The following is an 8,806-nucleotide window of genomic DNA, read 5'->3' on the forward strand; positions in this document are numbered from 1 at the left end:
GGCAAGGGTATGCCCAGACGTGTGTCCAGTGCTCACTGTGCCACCACACTGGAAAAGGAGTGTCCACTCCTACCTGGGCCAAAAACACATAGGTCCTGATTGTAGGAAAATGGCTCCCTGCTACAGTTACCCCCCACTTTTTGCCTGACATTGATGCTGACTTGACTGAGAAGTGTGCTGGGACTTTTCTAACCAAGCCCCAGCACCAGTGTTCTTTCACTAAAAATGTACCATTGTTTCCACAATTGGCACACCCCTGGCACACAAATAAGCCCCTTGTAAAAGGTACCAGTGGTACCAAGGGCCCTGTGACCAGGGAAGGTCCCTAAGGGCTGCAGCATGTGTTGTTCCACCCTAAGGGACCCCTCACCTAACACATGCACACTGCCATTGCAGATTGTGTGTGTTGGTGGGAAGAAAAAGGCAAAGTCGACATGGTATCCCCCTCAGGATGCCATGCACACAAAATACTGCCTGTGGCATAGGTAAGTCACCCCTCTAGCAGGCCTTACAGCCCTAAGGCAGGGTGCACTATACCACAGGTGAGGGCATAGCTGCATGAGCAATATACCCCTACAGTGTCTAAGTCTATTCTTACACATTGTAAGTACAGTGTGACCATTTTAAGTATATGGTCTGGGAGTTTGTCAAAATGAACTCCAAAGTTCCATAGTGGCAACACTGAGTACTGGGAAGTTTGGTATCAAACTTCTCAGAATAATAAACCCACATTGATGCCAGTGCTGGATTTATAAAAAAATGCACACAGAGGGCATCTTAGAGATGCCCCCTGTATTTTACACAATCCTTCAGTGCAGGACTGACTGGTCAGTGCCAGCCTGCCACTGAGACGAGTTTCTGACCCCCTGGGTTGAGAGTCTTTGTGCTCTCTGAGGCCAGAAACAAAGCCTGCACTGGGTGGATTCGCTTCACACCTCCCCCCTGCAGGAACTGTAACACCTAGCAGTGAGCCTCAAAGGCTCAGGCTTCGTGTTACAATGCCCCAGGGCACTCCAGCTAGTGGAGATTCCTGCCCCCTGGACACAGCCCCCACTTTTGGGGGCAAGTCCAGAGGAGATAATGAGAAAAACAAGGAGGAGTCACCCACCAGTCAGGACAGCCCCTAAGGTGTCCTGAGCTGAGGTGACCCCTGACTTAGGAATTCCTCCATCTTGGTTTTGGAGGATCCCCCCAATGGGAATAGGGATGTGCCCACCTCCCCTCAAGAAGGAGGCACAAAGAGGGTGTAGCCACCCTCCAGGACAGCAGCCATTGGTTACTGCCCCCCCAGACCTAAACACACCCCCCTAAATTGAGTACTTAGGGGTGACCCTGAACCCAGGAAATCAGATTCCTGCAACTTACACAAGAAGAAGGACTGCTGACCTGAAAGCCCAGCAGAGACGACGGAGACGACAACTGACTTGGCCCCAGCCCTACCGGCCTGTCTCCAGACTCAAAGAACCTGCACAGCGACGCATGCAGCGGGACCAGCGACCTCTCAGGACTCAGAGAACTGACCTGCACCTGAAGGACCAAGAACCTCCCGAGGACAGCGGCTCTGTCCAGAAACAGCAACAAAATTGCAACAAAGAAGCAACTTTAAAGAGACTCTCACTTCCCGCCAGAAGCGTGAGTCTTCACACTCTGCACCCAATGCCCCCTGCTCAAGTCCAGGACAACCAAAACCACAGAGAGGACTCCCAGGCGACTCCAACGATCTGGACACCCTGAGTCGACCTTCCTGCACCCCCATATGCATAGAGGATCCAGAGGCTCCCCCTGACTGCGACTGCCTGGTAACAAAGGAACGCGATGTCTGGACCAAGCACTGCACCCGCAGCCCCTAGGACCGAGAGGAACCACCTACCAGTGCAGGAGTGACCAGCAGGCGGCCCTCATCCTAGTCCAGTCGGTGGCTGGCCCAAGGTGCCCCCCTGTGCCCTTCCTGCATCGCCAGAGAGACCCCCGGGTCCCTCCATTGTTTTCAATGACAAACCCGACACCTACTTTGCACACTGCACCCGGCTGCCCCTGTGCCACTGAGGGTGTATTTTGTGTGCTTATGTGTGTCCCCCTCAGTGTTCTACAAAACACCCCTGGTCTGCTCCCGGAGGACGCAGGTACTTACCTGCTAGCAGACTGGAACCGGAGCACTCCTGTTCTCCAAAGGCGCCTATGTGTTTTGGGCCCTCCTTTGACCTCCACGCCTGACCAGTCCTGTGTTGCTGTGGCTTTGTGGTTGCCTTGAACCCCCAACGGTGGGATGCCTATGCCCAGGAGACTGACTGTGTAAGTGCTTTACTTACCTGAAAAACTAACTAATACTTACCTCCCCCAGGAACTTCTGATTTTTGCACCGTGTCCACTTTTAATATAGCTATTTGCCATTTTAACCAAAACTGTGTGTACTACTGTTTTAAATCAAAGTTCTGTGTGAAGTACCTTGCATTTTATGTGCTTACCTCAAATTTGAATCTTGTGGTTCTAAAACTAAATTAAGAAAATATATTTTTCTATATTAAAACCTATTGGCCTGGAGTTAAGTCTTTGAGTGTGTGTTCCTCATTTATTGCCTGTGTGTGTACAACAAATGCTTAACACTACGCTCTGATAAGTCTAACTGCTCGACCACATTACCACAAAATAGAGCATTAGTATTATCTAATTTTGCCACTATCAACCTCTAAGGGGAACCCCTGGACTCTGTGCACACTATGGCCCTCATTACAACCCTGGTGGTCGGTGCTAAAGCGGCAGTAAGACCGCCAACAGGCCGGCAATAAAAAAAAAAGGAATCATGACCATGGTGGAACCTGCCAACATAGACAGCCACTTTAACACTCCGACCGCCACGGCGGTACAAACAAACAGCATGGCGGTCACCGCCAACAGACAGACGGAAGACAATGTACCGCCCACACTATTATGACAGGCCAATACGCCACCTTTTCCGGGGCGGATTCAACGCGAACAAAAACACGGCGGAAACAGGACATGGAAGGGAAAACACTCACCTCTACACACCCCACGAGGAACCAGGACGCCATGGAGCCTGAACTCCAAATACTCCCTGCAATAGTCTTCCTGCTCCTCTACCAGGAGCACGACCAACGGCGGCGACGACCACAGTAAGTACTGCACCTACAACACAGGGAGTGGGGAGGGAAAAGAGAGTGACACACAACACGCAACAACCCCACACCAACAACTCACACACCAATACATGGTGAAACATTACATTTACACCCCTCAAGCCCCCTGGAAGAACGCAAGGACAAAATGAAATGAGTGTAACCATTGTAATCTTGAAAAATCCATTGGCCAAAAATATATATACAGATCAAACAATTATGTACACCAAAATTTCAAGTCCAGGTATTGCACCTATATTGTCCGTGGGCCACTGGGCCCAAAATGCATGGGCAAGGCCCACACTCCATACCCGATGGAAACAGAGAGAACACTGCAGGGGCATCTGAACGAAATAAAACAGGCACCTCAGGGGGAAGGGAAAGGGGGGCACCTCAGCCGGATGAGTGCACAACGCCAGCTCAACGAGGGGGCTCCATGCCCATTGATGTATCCTGGGGAATGCAAAGCCACAGTCTCTCAAGTCTCTCCAGTGGGTGGTTTGCCCACTGCTGCATCCTGGGGGGTGCAAAGCCAAAGTCTCTCAAGTCTCTCAAGTGGGTGGGTAACCCACTGCTTTATCCTGGGGAGTGCAAAGCCACAGTCTCTCAAGTGGATGCCTTTCTCCACTGGTGCTGGAGGGGGCTTTGTGCCCAGAGTGCTTCATCCTGCCAAAGACTGAGGTAGTGGATGTGATACTCCACTGGTGCTGGAGGGGGCTTTGTGCCCAGAGTGCTTCATCCTGCCAAAGACTGAGGTAGTGGATGTGATACTCCACTGGTTCTGGAGGGAGCTTTGTGCCCAGAGTGCTTCATCCTACCAAGGACTGAGGTAGTGGATGTATCTCTCCACTTGTTCTGGAGGGGGCTTTGTTCCCAGAGTGCTTCGTCCTGCCAAGGACTGAGGTAGTGGATGTGATACTCCACTGCTTCTGGAGGGGGCTTTGTGCCCAGAGTGCTTCATCCTGCCAAGGACTGAGGTAGTGGATGTATCTCTCCACTGGTTCTGGAGGGGGCTTTGTGCCCAGAGTGCTTCATCCTGCCAAGGACTGAGGTAGTGGATGTGATACTCCACTGGTTCTGGAGGGGGCTTTGTGCCCAGAGGGCTTCATCCTGCCAAGGACTGAGGTAGTGGATGTGATACTCCACTGGTTCTGGAGGGGGCTATGTGACCAGAGTGCTTCATCCTGCCAAGGACTAAGGTACTGGATGCGATACTCCACTGACGGTGGGGCAACATGGAAGCTGCCCAGGCCCCTGGAAGTGACCACCAGCCTTGTACGTAAGACCACTGGGGATGGCAGCCATGTCAGCGGTGGTGCCACTGGCTCAGGTTGTCGCGGGGCCGCTGGCGGTGCTGGAGGCGGGGTCACTAGCGGCGGTGCTTGCAGTGGTCATTGGGGCGGCGGGCATGCAGCGGCCATTGGGCCTGCGGTGCTGGTGGCTGGCTTACTGACTGGCATGCAGGTGGCTGGCACACTGACTGCCGTGCTGGTGGCGGTGTCAGTAGCGACGGTGCTCGTGGCGGCCTCACTGACTGTGGTGCTGGCGGCGGTGGCAGTAGCGGCGGTGCTGGTGGCGGCCTCACTGACTGCGGTGCTGATGGCGGTGGCAGTAGCGGCGGTGCTTGTTGCGGGCTCACTGACTGCGGTGTGCTGCTGAAGGGCACAGTGTCTGCGGTGCTGGTGAAGGGCTCAGTATCTTGGGTGCTGGCGGCGGTGCATGTGGCGGTGCCGGCGGTGGTCTTGTCCGCTCTGCAGGTTGGCGGCGACGTTGACTTGCCATTCTTTTTCAGGACCTTCCCCACCTTGGATGGTGCCGCAGCTGTCTTGACACTCCCAACTGTTGTCTTGGCTGAGCCCTTGTTGGCAGGTGTTTTGGCCTTCTCCCTCTGGGATGTAGGCAACTTCTTCTGTTTTGGAGGTGGGGCCTCGCTCCTTGGGACACTGGCAACCTTGCTGCTTGGCGCACTCCAAAATCCAGGTATTGCTGGCACCACTGTGCCCGGTGATGTGGTGGCTGAGATGCTGGGCTGGGACCTGGAAAGGCGGGCCCTAGGGGATGGAAGGGGTGGGGGAGGTGAAGGAAAGAGGTCAAGGTTTGACAGGAAAGGTTTTTTAGACACACTGGGACGGGTAGATGGAGGGGGTTTGGGAGTGGAGGAAGAGGTAGTGGTTGTAGGACTTGTTCGTTTGCTGACTTTGGGTGAAGGTGCATGGGCTGGAGGCTGTCGTGAGGTGGGTGGCTGTTGGGTGGCTGTGTGACTGCGTTTGTGTACTTTGGGAGGAGGGCTCACAGACACACTGGGAGAGGACACAGGGGATGTGTGAATGGTAGTGGGGGTGGTGAGTGCATGTGTGCGGTGGGTGGTGATGAGCGTGCTGGTGATAGGGTTAGTGGCTGAGGATGTACTGCATGCAGGTGGGGGTGTTGATGTGACAGGGAGGGAGGAGACGTGGAGGAAGGGGACACAGTGGAGGCAGTGGATGTTGGTATGTGTGCATGGGTATGATGCTTGTGTGAGTGCCTGTGGGATGTGTGGTGCTTATGTTTGCCAGAGCCACCTGTGAGAAAGTAGCCTCTTTCTAGCCTTGTTACCCCCACTTTTGGCCTGTTTGTGAGTGTATGTCAGGGTGTTTTCACTGTCTCACTGGGATCCTGCTAGCCAAGGCCCGGTGCTCATAGTGAAAACCCTATGTTGTCAGTATCTTTGTTTTGTGTCACTGGGACCCTGCTAGCCAGGACCCCAGTGCTCATAAGTTTGTGGCCTATACAGTATGTATGTGTTCCCTGTGTGATGCCTAACTGTCTCACTGAGGCTCTGCTAACCAGAACCTCAGTGGTTATGCTCTCTCTGCTTTACAAATTGTCACTAACAGGCTAGTGACCAATTTTACCAATTTACATAGGCATACTGGAACACCCTTATAATTCCCTAGTATATGGTACTGAGGTACCCAGGGTATTGGGGTTCTAGGAGATCCCTATGGGCTGCAGAATTTCTTTTGCCACCCATAGGGAGATCTGACAATTCTTACACAGGCCTGCCAGTGCAGCCTGAGTGAAATAACGTCCACGTTATTTCACAGCCATTTACCACTGCACTTAAGTAACTTATAAGTCACCTATATGTCTAACCTTCACCTGGTGAAGGTTGGGTGCAAAGTTACTTAGTGTGTGGGCACCGTGGCACTAGCCAAGGTGCCCCCACATCATTCAAGGCAAATTCCCCGGACTTTGTGAGTGCGGGACACCATTACACGCGTGCACTATACATAGGTCACTACCTATGTATGGCGTCACAATGGTAACTCCGAACATGGCCATGTAACATGTCTAAGATCATGGCATTGGGGAGACAATTCCATGATCCCCTGGGTCTCTAGCACAGAACCCGGGTACTGCCAAACTGCCTTTTCAGGGTTTGCACTGCAGCTGCTGCTGCTGCCAACCCCTCAGACAGGTTTCTGCCCCCCTGGGGTCCAGGCAGCCCTGGCCCAGGAAGGCAGAACAAAGGATTTCCTCTGAGAGAGGGTGTCACACCCTCTCCCTTTGGAAATAGGTGTGAAGGCTGGGGAGGAGTAGCCTCCCCCAGCCTCTGGAAATGCTTTGATGGGCACAGATGCTGCCCATCTCTGCATAAGCCAGTCTACACCGGTTCAGGGATCCCCCAGCCCTGCTCTGGCGCGAAACTGGACAAAGGAAAGGGGAGTGACCACTCCCCTGACCTGCACCTCCCAGGGGAGGTGCCCAGAGCTCCTCCAGTGTGCCCCAGACCTCTGCCATCTTGGATTCAGAGGTGGTGCTGGCACACTGGACTGCTCTGAGTGGCCAGTGCCAGCAGGTGACGTCAGAGACTCCTTCTGATAGGCTCTTACCTTTCTTACTACCCCATCCTCCTTCCTAGGTAGCCAAACCTCCTTTTCTGGCTATTTAGGGTCTCTGCTTTGGGGAATTCTTTATACCGAATGCAAGAGCTCACCAGAGTTCCTCTGCATCTCCCTCTTCACCTTCTGCCAAAGGATCGACCGCTGACTGCTCAGGACGCCTGCAAAACCGCAACAAAGTAGCAAAGACAACTACTGCAACCTTGTATTGCTTCATCCTGCTGGCTTTCTCGCCTTTTTCCTGGTGGTGCATGCTCTGGGGGTAGCCTGCCTCCTTCTTGCACCAGGAGCTCTGAAGAAATCTCCTGTGGGTCAACGGAATCTTCCCCCTGCAACCGCAGGCAACAAAAGACTGCATCACTGGTCCTCTGGATCCCCTCTCAGCACGATGAGCGTGGTCCCTGGAACTCAGCAACTCTGTCCAAGTGACTCCCACAGTCCAGTTTTGTGGAGGTAAGTCCTTGCCTCCCTACGCTAGACTGCATTGCTGGGTACCGCGTGATTTGCAGCTGCTCCGGCTCCTGTGCACTCTTCCAGGATTTCCTTCGTGCACAGCCAAGCCTGGGTCCCTGACATTGTAACCTGCAGTGCACAACCTTCTGAGTTGTCCTCCGGCATCGTGGGACTCCCTTTTGTGACTTCGGGTGGACTCTGATTCACTCCTCTTCTAAGTGCCTGATCCGGTACTTCAGCGGGTGCTGCCTGCTTTTGTGAGGGCTCCCTGACTTGCTGGGCACCCCCTCTGTCTCCTCATCCAAGTGGCGACATCCTGGTCCCTCCTGGGCCACAGCAGCATCCAAAAACCCTAACCGCGACCCTTGCAGCTAGCAAGGCTTGTTTGCGGTCTTTCTGAGTGGGAATACATCTGCAAGCTTCTTCCCAACATGGGTCATCCATCCTCCAAAGGGGAAGTTCCTAGTCCTCTTCGTTCTTGCAAAACACCAAGCTTCTTCCATCCAGTGGCAGCTCCTTTGCACCCTCAGCTGGCATTTCCTTGGCATCTGCCTACTCTCGACATTGTCGCGACTCTTGGACTTGATCCCCTTGTTTCACAGGTACTCAGGTCCGGAAATCCACTGTTTTTGCTTTGCTGGTGTTGGTCTTCCTTGCAGAATCCCCCTATCACGACTTCTGTGCTCTCTGGGGGTTGTAGGTGCACTTTACACCTACCTTACAGGGTCTTGGGGTGGGCTATTTTTCTAACCCTCACTATTTTCTTACAGTCCCAGCGACCCTCTACAAGCTCACATAGGTTTGTGGTCCATTCGTAGTTCGCATTCCACTTTTGGAGTATGTGGTTTGTGTTGCCCCTATAACCATGTGCTCCTATTACAATCTATTGTAACTTTACACTGCTTGCATTATTTCCTTTTGCTATTACTGCATATTTTTGGTATTGTGTACATATATCTTGTGTATATTTGGCATCCTCATACTGAGGGTACTCACTGAGATACTTTTGGCATATTGTCATAAAAATAAAGTACCTTTATATTTAGTATATCTGTGTATTGTGTTTTCTTATGATAATGTGCATATTACACCAGTGGTATAGTAGGAGCATTGCATGTCTCCTAGTTCAGCCTAAGCTGCTCTGCTATAGCTACCTTCTATCAGCCTAAGCTGCTAGAAAAACCTCTTCTACACTAATAAGGGATAACTGGACCTGGTACAGAGTGTAAGTACCCCTTGGTACCCACTACAAGCCAGGCCAGCCTCCTACACCACACTTGTGTGTTGAGGTGTGTGCACGCTGGTCTGATGGTGTGCTTGGGATAGGCTGAGGTA

This window comes from Pleurodeles waltl, unplaced genomic scaffold (assembly GCF_031143425.1).
Source record: "Pleurodeles waltl isolate 20211129_DDA unplaced genomic scaffold, aPleWal1.hap1.20221129 scaffold_39, whole genome shotgun sequence".
Lineage (NCBI taxonomy): Eukaryota > Metazoa > Chordata > Amphibia > Caudata > Salamandridae > Pleurodeles > Pleurodeles waltl.